Raw genomic sequence first — 10,662 nt, 5'->3', positions numbered from 1 at the left:
GCTGCAGATCCTTCATTTCCAGAATGCTAAAGCATTTAAGTTATGGATAATCAAAAGTTGCCTCGGGTAGTGAAGCTTCTTGTGCCAGCTGAGTGAAGCTGTCAGCAGGAGCTGATGACGCTGTACATTTACTGCAAGTATGGAATTTGTCTGTGCAGGCTCCTGAGCCTCCACGAGGGCAGGACTGAGACAAGGAATTGCTTTTGCATGAACCAAGAGGCATCTCAGCCCTGTCTGTTCCTTCTGACAGGCAGAGAGCTCCTGTCTCCAGCCTCAACTTCAAACACGATGTAACCTTTCCATTAAAGACCAACACAGAGCAAACAACAGATTCGGAGTCATAGAATGGGTTGGGTTGGAAGGGACCTCAAAGATCATCTGGTTCCAAGTCCCCTGCCATGGGCAGGGACACCTCCCACCAGTCCAGGTTGATCAAGGCATCATCCAGCCTGGTTTTGATCATCTCCAGGGAGGGGACATCCACAACCTCCCTGGGCAACCTGTTCTGGTGTCTCACCACCCTCACTGCAAAGAATTTGTTCCTCATCTCAAGTCTAAATCTGCCCTCTTCCAGCTTCAATCCATTCTCCAGGCCTTGAAAAAAGTCCCTCCCCAACATTTCTGTAGCCCCCTTCAAGTACTGGAAGGCTGCTCTCCCCAGAGCCTTCTCTTCTCCAGGCTGAACAGCCCCAAGGTGAAGCTCTCTAGGAAAACAGAGAGTGACAATCACAGATGTGGAAGGTTAAGTATCAGGACAGGAACCTAGAGGGGCTAATAAAGCATGATGGCAAGGATCACTTGGGAGCTACATCAGCTTGCTGGAACAGTGCCAGGTGCTCTACCTCCAGCTGTCAAATGACAAGCAAATCTCTCTCTTGCAGCTTACATCTCTTCAATCTTGGGTGGCTCTCACATCTCCAATGAAAGTGGTCATTTCTTTTCTTAGAATATGGCTTCCTGACTCATTTAGGTAAAATCAGTGTGGACTCCTGCTGGAAAGACAACCCAGCCTCCTCCCTCTGCCTCCTGCACTAGCTCTGGTGAGATGGTTCCACCAGCTGTACCAGGCAGACAGCTTCCACTTGTGTTTCCCTTTGCCATTTTTCAGGCAGAGCAGCCTCCTGATGCAGCCAACTGAGACAGCAGAAATGATCCATGGCAGGACTGGTAGAGCCTGCAATTGGCTTTCCCTAACCTGTTACAAGGTGAGGATGGAATTCACAGAATCATAGAACCATGGAACTGTTGAGGATGGAAGAGACCTTTGAGATCATCAAGTCCAGCTGCTCACCCAGAGCTCACAACTCCACCACTGCTGCTAAGCCACTGCCACTAAACCACATCCCTCAGCACCACATCCTTGTGTCTTTTAAATGCCTCCAGGCATGCTGACTCCACCATGTCCCTGGGCAGCCTGTGCCAGTGCCTGAGCATTTCTGTGCAGAAATTTTTCCTAATATCCAACCTGAAGCTCCCCTGGCACAACTTGAGGCTGTTTCCTCTTGTCCTGTCACTTGTTGCATCTGAGAAGAGATCAACCCCCACCTGGCTCTGACCTCCTTTCAGGAAGCTGTAGAGAGCATGAGGTCTCCCCTCAACCTCCTATTCTCCAGACTAAGCAACCCCAGTTCCCACAGCCTTTCCTCAGGCTGTGGTGTACCTTCAAACACCACAGGACCATGGTGATGAGTAGACTTCCACAGAAAGAAAGAGAGAGGGGGAAGGAAAGAGGGGGAAGGAAAGAGGGGGAAGGAAAGAGGGGGAAGGAAAGAGGGGGAAGGAAAGAGGGGGAAGGAAAGAGGGGGAAGGAAAGAGGGGGAAGGAAAGAGGGGGAAGGAAAGAGGGGGAAGGAAAGAGGGGGAAGGAAAGAGGGGGAAGGAAAGAGGGGGAAGGAAAGAGGGGGAAGGAAAGAGGGGGAAGGAAAGAGGGGGAAGGAAAGAGGGGGAAGGAAAGAGGGGGAAGGAAAGAGGGGGAAGGAAAGAGGGGGAAGGAAAGAGGGGGAAGGAAAGAGAGAAAGGGAGAAAGAAAGAAGGAAAGAAAAAGAAAGAGAGATTCTGAGCAAAGTCTGCGGCCTGAGAATGCCTCCTGCTCCAACATCACTGCAATTAGAAATATTTCTGACTTACTACTTGGACAAATGATCACTGAGATAATTATCTATGTGAAGAATTTAGTCTTGCAGTTATGAGTCACCATCCCTGGAGGTGTTCAAAGAACATGTAGACATGGCACTTCAGAACATGGCTTAGCTGTCATGGCAATGTTGGGCTGAAGGTTGGACTTGATGATCCTAGAGGTCTTTTCCAACCTTCTTGATCCTAGGATTCTATGAATTCAAGCTCTGCAGAGATGGGACAAAAATTCTGCTGGTGTCTGAAAGGACCTTTGAGAACTCCTTGCAAGGATAAGAGCTCAAAATTATTAAGAAATAGCTTTAAGTGGTCAGTGAAACATCTTCCTTCCCTAACACAAGCTCCAAGGGAGCTCAAGTTAACAAATGGCTTCCTCACTGCAATTTTGGTCACAAAGTGGTTAGAAAAAAGGCGAGACAAGTTGTTGATGACAACCAGCTCCAAACTGAGCTAACTATCATGCTTTCAGGAATGAAAACAAAACACAGGAGTTCCACCTTCAGAGTTAAACAGTAGACTGGAGGTTATGCTTGCTGGGATGTTTCCCTGATGCTTTCTTTGGAGATGGAGTCAACCTCTTTACTGAGTTCCTCACTATAGAATCAGAGAATCATAGAATTGTTTCAGTTGGAAAAGACCTCCAAGATCATTGAGTCCAACCCTCAACCCAACACCACCATGGCCATTAAACCATGTCCCAAAGTGCCATGGCCACAGGTTTCTTGAGCACCTCCAGGGAGGGTGAGAGGAGGCTGAGGGGAGACCTCATTGCTCTCTACAGCTCCCTGAAAGGAGGTTGCAGTGAGGTTGAGGTTGGTCTTTTCTCCTTAGTCTCATGTGATAGAAGAAGAGGAAATGGCCTGAAATGGTGCCAGAGGAGGGTTAGGTTGGAGATGAGGAAAAATGTCTTTGCTGCAAGAGTGGTCAGGGATTGGAAGAGGCTGCCTGGGGAGGTAGTGGAGTCCCCATCCCTGGAGGTGTTCAAGAAATGTGTGGCCATGGCACTTGGGGCCAGGGTTTGGTGGCCATGGTGGTGCTAGGTCAATGGTCAGACTTGATGGTCTTACAGGTCTTTTCCAACTCAAACCATTCTCTGGTTCTATGAGCAGTATGCATTTGTTCACTGCCCTGTGTCACTGTCACAGGATGGTGTTGAACCTACCAGTCTACTCACATCACTTGAGTAATATTGCTAAAAGGAGCAGCACACTTCAGTATACCCAGAACTCTGCTGCCAGCTTACCAATTTTCATTCTTCTGGATCTAAAACAGAACAGCTTGCCCAGGGATGCTGTGGATGCCTCCTCCCTGGAGGTGTTCAAGGCCAGGTTGGATGAGCTCTTGAACAACCTTGCCTGGTGGGAGGTGTCCCTGTCCATGGCAGGGGCTTGGAATTGGATGATCTTTAAGGTCCCTTCCAACTCAAACCCTTCTATGAATCTAGGAATAAAGGCTACTCATCATGAAGCTTAAAATCACTACAAGATGGTAATCAACAAGAATTCACTTCCCCCCCTCCCCCCTTATATATTTAAAAAGTCTTTTTTTTTTTTTTCTAACTGCTGTTAAACCCCAATGCTTTGCCAGTTTGGAGATGGTTTGAGCTTTTCCTTGCTTATTTGTTCCCTGTGTCATCCAACAGGATCTGAAAATCTGCACAAATCCTGCTAGTTTCAACATGCCCATTATCCAAAATCTTCTCATTATTTGCACTTACCAAATATTTATATTGCAGATGCCTGCAGGCACATTGTATATAAGGACTGCCTAGATCAAAGGGCTAAGCTATTTTTGTGTAACTTAACTAATGACCAAACCTGCTGGTGGTGCAAAACTTGAACAGACTGAATTAAAACTCAAGGACAGAATGAAAGGGAACCTTGACCAAAAAGCTTTATAAATAGAGATTCCAGTTTTAACACTTTCCTAAGCAGAAATGAAAGGACTCAAGCCCACATTTTCCATACAGAATTATTCCAGAGAGGATTTTCAAAGCTGGCCACAGGATTTAATCACACAGCAGCTGCTGGGATTAAACCAAAGATAGATAGCAGAACTGGAGGGGGATCTGCATATCAAAGGATCGCTTCTGATTTTTGGTTCAAAAGATAGCATAGAGGTTGTGTTGATGGATGGAATCAAAATATGGACATAGAGTAGAATCATAGAATTGTTGGGTTGGAAAAGATCTCTAAGATCATCAGGTCCAACCAAAACCACCACCATGGCCATCAAACCATGGCCCACAGTGCCATGGCCACAGGTTGCTTGAACACCTCCAGGGATGGGGACTCCACCACCTCCCTGAGCAGCCTCTTCCAATCCCTGACTGATCTTGCACCAAACACATTTTTCCTAATCTCCAAACTAAACCTTCTCTGGCACAATTTCAGACCATTAAATTGCTTTAATGTCCTGAAATCTCTTTGATACTAAATATTTAAGCTGTGGATGCACAATGAAGGGTTCTCAGGGCAGAGACTTTCTTTCCTGGCAACTCGTTACAGGAGCTGACTGTGGGTAGAAGAGGCTATGAAGAAAGAGGTAAAAATCATAGAATCATTGAGGTCGGGAAGGACCTTCAAAAATCACTGAGTCCAACCACTAAACCTCCTCTACCAAGCCCACCACTAAGCCATATCCTCAAGCACCCCATCTACATGGCTTTATAACCACCTCCAGGCTTGGTAACTCCATCACCACTCTGGGCCAGCCTGTTCCAATGCCTGACCACTCTGCCAGCAAAGAAATTGTTCCTAATTTCCAACCTAAACCACACCTGGCACAATTTCAGGCCACTAAATTGTTTTTGTATTCTGAAATCTGAATATTGAAGCTGCTTTTTGTGGAAGGGGGGGAAAAATACAAAAATCATTAGAGTGGAAATGATAATTCAAATGAAAGATTTCAAGCAAACACTTGCAATCCTCCTTGCAAATGATTTTAATAAGTGCTTCTAAGCCAAAATTAATCATTTCAGCTATCAGCCTTTTCTTTGAGGCTTAAGTAGTGATTCAGTGTGTTGAGGACATGCTTTCAGCTGTAAATCAACAACCTTCTCATTTGTGGTCTTCATGTACACCCTGAAGTGTTGACAAAGGCTGCTGACTGAGTGCTTCTGAGCATCTGTTTCCACACTCTTGCTATCAAAGACAAAGATGTTCATTAATGTTCAGCTTCTCCCTGAAGTGGAAAGCAGGAAGGGGAATGCCACACTGCCAAGCAAGCCAAACACTGGAAAGTCAGGACATTCCCAAATAGCTCAGGAAGTTCAACAAAGTCCTAAATCCTAAGCATAAATACAGGCTGGGCAAGGACTGGCTTGAGAACAGTGCTGAGGAGAAGGACTTGGGGGGTGTTAGTTGGGGACAAACTCCCCAGGAGCCAGCAATGGTCCCTGGCAGCCCAGCAGGCAGCTGTGTGCTGAGCTGCATCCAGAGCAGGGAGAGCAGCAGCACAGGGAGGGGATTCTGCCCCTCTGCTCTGCTCTGCTCAGACCCCACCTGCAGCACTGCCTCCAGCTCTGGGGACCCAGTAGAAGAAGGACCCGAGAGCTAAACTGATGTTCAGACTTAAGCCTCAGAAAAAAAGAGGTAACAACATTCACAAAAACAAGGAGAAAAAAAATGAATCTGAAAGCATCCAGAAACATAAAAGCACAACAAATCCTTCACATGCCTGCTGATCTCTTCAGCTATTAGCTGTGACAGAGGGAACTGCCCCTCTGCTTGGCACTCAAAGTGAAGTCACACCTTGAGCACTGGGTCCTGTTCTGGGGCCACTCACTCCAGGAGGACACTGAGGTGCTGGAGCATGTCCAGAGAAGGGCAACAAAGCTGGGGAAGGGCCTTGACCACAAGTCTGCTGAGGAACAGCTGAGGGGACTGGGGTTGGTTAGTGTGGAGAAGAGGAGGCTGAGGGGAGACCTCATTGCTCTCTACAGCTCCCTGCAAGGAGGTCGGAGTGAGGTGGGGATTGGTCTCTTCTCACATGCAGCAAGGAGAAGATGAACTGTCCTCAAGTTCATACATTCATAAATGGGTTGGGTCGGAAGGGACCTCAAATCTCATCCAGTTCCTACCCCCTGCCATGGGCAGGGACACCTCCCACCAGTCCAGGCTGCTCATGGCCTCATCCAGCCTGGCCTTGGACACCTCCAGGGAGGGGGCAACCACAACCACCCTGGGCAACCTGTTCCAGTGTCTCCCCACCCTCACTGGAAAGACTTTCTTCCTAATCTCCAGTCTAAATCTGCCTTCTTCAAGCTCAAAGCCATTGCCCCTCATCCTTTCACTGAGAGCCCTTGTAACAAGTTGGAGCACAGGAGGTTCAAGTTGGGTATTAGGAAAAATTTCTTCCCAGCAAGGGTTCTCAGGCAGTGGAACAAGCTGCCCAGGGAGGTGGTGGAGTCACCATGCCTGGAGGATCTTTAAAGTCTTTTCCAAGCAAAATGATTCTATGATTCTATGGATTGTACCCAGTTGTGAGCTCTCCAGTTCAAGAGAGACAGGGATACACTGGAGAGAGTCCAATGGAGGCTATGAGGATGCTGAAGGGGCTGGAACCTCTGTGTGATGAGGAAAGGCTGAGAGCCCTGGGGCTGGTTAGCCTGGAGGAGAGAAGGCTGAGAGGGGATCTGAGCAATGGTTACAGATATCTGAAGGGTGTCAAGATGAAGGTGCCTGGCTCTTTTGGATGGTTTCCTGTGTCAGGACAAGAAACAATGAACACAAACTGGAACCTAGGAAGTTCCACCTCAACATGAGAAGAAACTTTGCTGTGAGGGTGCTGGAGCCCTGGAGCAGGCTGCCCAGAGGGGTGGAGCCTCCTTCTCTGGAGAGTTTCCAAACCCACCTGGCTGTGTTCCTGTGTGACCTGCCCTGGGTGATCCTGCTTTGGCAAGGGGGTTGGGCTCAATGATCTCCAGAGGTCCCTTCCAACCTTTGAGAGGGTTGGGAAGTTGCCAACCACACATCCTCATCCCCCTAACCTTTGCAGGCTCCTTTGCTTTCCTGTGGGGCACTTCTGGAATGCCCAAAGCCGAGTGACAAGAGCAGGATCTTTCAGCTAATCACCCATTTGGTGCCAGGATGCTTGGCAGGGGCACTTGATGGCCCCCACCAGCCACTTGTGCAAAGGAAAAGCTGATTGCTGTACCCAGATGCTTACAAAACTTGTTGCCTCCTAAGGTACACTGCCAACAAACCAGAAATTACTCTGTTCAGGTCAACAGATAAAAATAGTCCCAAACTTGTTAAATGTTAATGCAGACCTACTTTTTTTTTTTTTTTTTCTTTCTTCTTCACTACTTTTTCTTCAGCTGAAAGAAGAAACCATTCTAAGGTCTGTCAAGTTATGTACATCTCTTCTTATTTTTTTTTTTCTTTCCCTGAGACAGACAAATTTAAGATACATGGTCTTAGAGTGCTGAGAAGATGATGAATCACACCATTCTTTCCCACCATCCAGATCCTGGGAAAACTTAGAAGCTGCTTTAGACTTGATGCCAACTTAATTTCATGCAACCTCAGGCTAATTGCTATCATCCTCTACCCCTTACAGCTCTCCTTGACAGATGCAAGAGCAGCAGGCTGCCCCAGCCAACCTGCTGCTGTTGCACTCAGCGAGGTGCAACTCAACCCCTGCTGCTGAGTTTGGGTTGTGTGTTTCAGCTGGAACCAAGATGGACATGATAAGCAAGGAGAAGTCTAAATTGCTATGGAGTTTGCCTTGCAAATCCATGCAATCCAGGTATTTTGTAATTCCATGCAGGCAAGTAACCAACCAGTGCCTTTAATGCTTAAATGAATGCATTTATTTTCCACCCCTGCGAGGATCCTGCTCTGGCAGGGGGCTTGGACTAGATGATCTTTCAAGGTCCTTTCCAGTCCCCTGTGAAATACCCCTGTAAAAATATTGCTGTTCTAAACAACATTCTTGGGTTTGGCCCTTGAAAAATGTTATCTCTCCCAGCATAAATTTTGCCCACTGTTGAAGCCCACTTGGCAATCAGGGCTTCAAGCAGTTTCCATGCATCTTAAATCTGTCCTGGGTGACAGCCAGTTTGTTTAGTTCTCAAACACTGGGGCAGTGAAGTTACCAAGAGACAGGTAATTATCCAAGTTGCCTCTTGGAGCTTCTGCTAACAGCAGCCAAATAAATATTGACTGAGCATCATCCATCAGGTGGCCTGCTAGCTCTGCAAAGAACCAGGACTTGGAATGCACAAAAAGGTTTCACTTGGAAGAAAGGTTAAAGAAATAAAAAAAAAAAAATCAGAACCCAACCATGTATTTTGAAAGAGATCTTCCTGTTAAGTCACCATCACAGAACCAGAGAATTCCTTTAGTTGAAAACCACCTCTAAGGTGGAGACCAATCATCAACCCAGCACCACCATGGCCATCAAACCATGGCCCCAAGTGCCATGGCCACACATTTCTGGAACACCTCCAGGGATGGGGACTCCACCACCACCCTGGGCAGCCTCTGCCAATCCATGACCACTCTTGCAGCAAACAAATTTTCCCTCCTCTCCAACCTAGCCCTCCCCTGGCACAATTTCAGGCATTTCTTCTCCTTCTATCACCTGAGACTAGGGAGAAGAGACCAACCTCCACTTCAAGGCAAGCTCCTCTCAGGGAGCTGTAGAGAGCAATGAGGTCTCCCTCAGCCTCCTCTTCTCCAGGCTAAACACCTCCAGCTCCCTCAGCTGCTCCTCCCCAGCCCTGTTCTCCAGACCTTTCCCCAGCTTGGTTGCCCTTCTCTGGAGATTCTCTGAGGTTCTCTGGAGATTCTCTGAGGTTCCAGCACCTCAATGTCCTTCTTGGAGTGAGGGGTCCAGTGGTCATGGTACTTGGCTTACAGTTGTGCTCCATGATGTTAAAGGTTTTTTTTCCTCTGTTAATGGTTCTGTGACTCTATGATTGTTGAACATCTCCAGGGATGGTGACTTACACACTATGAGGAGCTCTGCACAGACATTTTCTTCATCCTACATTAGAGGGGTCAAGACCAACACTGACTTCTGTTCATGGAGACACTGAGCTCCAAAAGGCCTCCACTGTCAAAATAGGCAGGAGCAGAAGACCAGACCCTGATGGACTCAACAAAACAGCCTCCCACAAACTCAGAAACTCCAGAGAGGAAGATTTTTTTGTTTAGTTTTGAGGCTTTTGTTTTGCTTTTTGGGGTTCATTTGGGGGGGTTGTTTTTTGTTGGGTTCTTTGAGTGCTTGTCTTTGGGGGTTTGTTTGTTTTTAATTGTGTTTTATTTTGGGGGGAGTTGGGTCTGGGGTTTTTTTGTGGGGATTTTTGTGCTCCTGTTTGTCTTGGGGTTGTTTTGTTTTATTTTATTTTTTTCTTCTGTCTGTTTTGTTTTTATTAGAGCTTTTTATTTTTGGGGGGAGGGGCAGCTTTTTGGATTCTTTTTTTTTAAATTATTATTATTATTTTATTTTTTCTCCTCCTGGTGACTTCCAAAAAAAAAAAAAAAAAAAAGGTATTTTTCCAGCATCAATCCAAAGGCATTTTTAAGTAATTTGAAAGAGGAAGGCAAAATAAAGAGGCCAGATTATCTCAGCAGGGAGGACAAGATTCTCACATTGTCTGGAGGTGGATGATTTGACTTCCTCAGGGAATGAAAAGACCTTCTCTTAAGTCAAATCCTTAATTAAAGATTGTTTTCCAAGCTCTGTTTCAGATGTCTTGCCTGTTTGCCAAGTTTGTGCAAAAGAAAAAAAAATAATTAAATAATCCACAATCTTGAATATCCTGTTGAAATTATCAGGAAAATGCATCCAGAGCCACCCTTTTTAATATGAAACCTTCAAGCACCAGTAGGAGAAATGGAATAAGAGCTGTTAGAGAAACTCTGGCCTGGATCTTGCATTCTTAAGCACAAAGGACATGGAATTGGGGTCAGGAGAACTATGAAAGTGATAAAATGTAAATTGAAAGCCCCAGGAAGAACAGCAAAAAGACCCAAAGCATTTGACACCTGGCAACTGAGTGAAATTCATGCACATGGTGAAAATGTTGCAGCTCTCTTATCAGGAATGCCTGAGAGAACTGGGGCTTTTTTGTCTGAAAAGGGAAGATTGAGGAGGGGATCTCATTAAGGCTGATCAAGGCTGGGTGTCAGGAGGATGGGACCAGGTGTTTTTCAGTGGTGCCCAGTGACAGGACAAGTGGTCATGGGCACAGACTTAAACATCAGAAGTTCCATCTAAACACAAGGAGGAACTTCTTTAATTTATGGATGGCACTGGAACAGGCTGCCCAGGGAGATGTTGGAGTCCCCATCCCTAGAGCTGTTTGAGAAACCTGTCGCCATAGAACCTGGGGACATGGTTTGATGGCCATGGTGGTGTTGGGTTGATGAGCTTAGAGGTCTTCTCCAACCCAAACAATTCTATGTCTTTGTGTCCTGTTGGCTCCCCATTACAGCTGTCCAGGTCGTTACTCCCAGAGGCAGCACATTGAGAAGGCTCTAGCAGCCACTTCTCCCCTAGTGAGCCAGCAGGGGACAGC

The sequence above is a fragment of the Indicator indicator genome, chromosome 14 (genome assembly GCF_027791375.1).
Source record: "Indicator indicator isolate 239-I01 chromosome 14, UM_Iind_1.1, whole genome shotgun sequence".
Classification (NCBI taxonomy): Eukaryota; Metazoa; Chordata; class Aves; order Piciformes; family Indicatoridae; genus Indicator; species Indicator indicator.
The sequence above is the reverse complement of the archived record's forward strand: the minus strand, read 5'-3'. Positions refer to the sequence as shown.